The following is a 2,356-nucleotide window of genomic DNA, read 5'->3' on the forward strand; positions in this document are numbered from 1 at the left end:
GACTAGGAGTGTTTACTCAGAAAAGGAACACTGCAGGAGGGGCACGTTGTTTTTTGTTTGTTTGTTTGTTTGTTTGTTTGTTTGTTTTTAGGGGACTGAAAAGATCTAAGTTTTAGATATCCCAGAGGGTACACCTGGGAGTAGGGGGAGGCTAGTGAGATGCCTAGGGTGCGGAAATGCAGGAGGCAGGTGCTCTGAGATGCTGAACCTGTGCCTCTTTGAATCTTGCCCATAAATATTGTGCCCTAATCCCTCACTTGCCTCACCCTAATCATAGCCCCAGAAGAGGGCATGTTGAGCTTGCAATTGCTAGAGACCTGGGGGGCTGGAGAGGTAACTCTAGGACTATCCTGTCACCTACATAGTTGGACCCTGTTTCCTCAGGTGGAAAATAAGGAACTTGCTAAGAGTCATCTCAGCATTTCAGGGGAGGATTAAATAAGGTAATGATTTTGGTTTTTGAAATAAATACTATTGGTTTTACTCAGATGCTAATTTACAAAAAGAAAGCACTGGAAGTTGAAGGGACCTCTTCAAGCAAAAACCAGTTTGAAAATGGCAGGTCTTTCCTTGTCATGTGAGGAAAGACAAGTGCCAGAACCACCAGAGAACAACACAGAATCCAAACACAGGAACAGGGAAAATGAAGATGCTGAGCTGATTTTCACAGGGGTAGCACATGTAAATGAAGATGCAGAAATTCTCTTTATCAGAGCGATTTCAAATTCAAAACCAGCCATTTCAAACCTTTTGAGCAGAGTGACCCTGAATGATATTCTGAAAGAAAAAAAGGCTACTGGAGTCAAGATCCTGCTTGTGCATTGTAGCCTGCAAACCTCGTGACCCATCGGGACTCAGTGGCCACCCCAATGCGAATGGAAAGTGATAGATCCTCCTATTATTTTTGAGCCCTCATCTAAACCTGATTATACAACGAGCTCACCACAAGTCATGCCTCACAGCACCTCAGATTTGCTGCTTGGAGCTGTACTTTCTTTAGGAGGCAAGGGTGGAAGTCCTCGAAATTCAGAGCAACTTCCCACTTCCAATATAAACAGTGGAAATCCCAAAAGACCTAAACTCAGTGATGGAATCCCAAGAGGACATTCCTCAGCTGTGGTCATTTCTCTCCTACAGGGAGCATGAGCACAACCTCAAAGGTATCCCATCCTCATTAACCCATGTTCAGAATGGAGCATTATTTTCTTGGGCTTAGGCAAATGACTGGACACATTTCAATCTTATGGATCTAGACACAAAAAATAAATTCAAAAGGCTGGAAAAAACAGACTTTTTGAGTCTAGCAAGTCAAAACCAGACTGTTGATCCTAAGAAAGAAAATCCGATCATGTTACTTCATGACTTTTACTATGGGCAGCGTAAAGGAGACAGGCAGCCAAAACAGAAGACTCACACAACCTTTAAATGCCTCAGCTGTTTGAAAGTTCTAAAGAATGTCAAGTTTATGAGCCATGTGAGGAGCCATTTGGAACTTGAGAAGCAGAAGGGTGACAGCTGGGAAATCCACACCACCTGCCAGCACTGCCACCCCGGACTTCCCACTCCCTTCCAGCCGCAATGTCACATTGGAAGTGTACACACTAGCCAGGAGCCCTCCGCTGTCGTTAAAGTTTGCAAATTTTCATTCAAAATGGACCACGTTTTCTTATAGCATGAGAAGGACAATCATAAGCCTGGCAAAATGCCGTGTGTGCCAGGTTTGCAATTACAGATTGTCAGCTTTTGCTGATGTGGAAACACATTCCAGAACATGCCCTGAAAACACTAAGACTTTGCTTTGTCCATTCTGTCTCAACATTTTCAGAGCTGTCAGAGTCTACATGAATCATTGTTGGAGGCACCAGAACAAGAGCCTTTCAGTGTTTCGAATGCCGGCTACGCTTTTTGACTTCAAAGGAGAAGACAGAGCAGGAAACCAAGAAGCATCGAGCTTGTAAAAAGCCAAAGTAATTGGAAGGGTTGCCTCCTGAAACAGAGGTTATGATTCAAACTGCAGTTCAACTAAGTTCAAGAGGTGCAGCATCGACTATTGTGAGCAACACTGATCTCTAGTTGTCACCTATAAAATCTAAAAAGAGGATTGCCATGAACTCTAGGTATTCCAGTTGTTACCATGGCTAGCATCAAAGCTCAAGTTATGTTCTACCCACCTCTAGGGATACTGAAAGGCAGAATTGAGGCTAGGTCATCTGTACATTATGGCTGTAGAATGATAATAGTCAGTGATAGGTTTTACGGTGACAATTCTTCAGGTCCCTACTGTCAAGAAGTAGCTTAGAAGGCTTCCTCGTGCTCCTTCCCAGTCAACCTGTCCCTGAAAAGTAAACACTATTCT

The 2,356-nt window shown here is 43.5% G+C and overlaps 1 pseudogene; it reads left to right on the forward strand.

The window, feature by feature from the left end:
• Nucleotides 1–555: 555 nt before the first annotated feature.
• Nucleotides 556–2,073, forward strand: LOC123786885 (zinc finger protein 280B-like; annotated as a pseudogene).
• The last annotated feature ends 283 nt before the right edge of the window (nt 2,074–2,356 follow it).

This window comes from Ursus americanus, chromosome 30 (genome assembly GCF_024610735.1).
Source record: "Ursus americanus isolate L20-20 chromosome 30, mUrsAme1.1.p, whole genome shotgun sequence".
Classification (NCBI taxonomy): Eukaryota; Metazoa; Chordata; class Mammalia; order Carnivora; family Ursidae; genus Ursus; species Ursus americanus.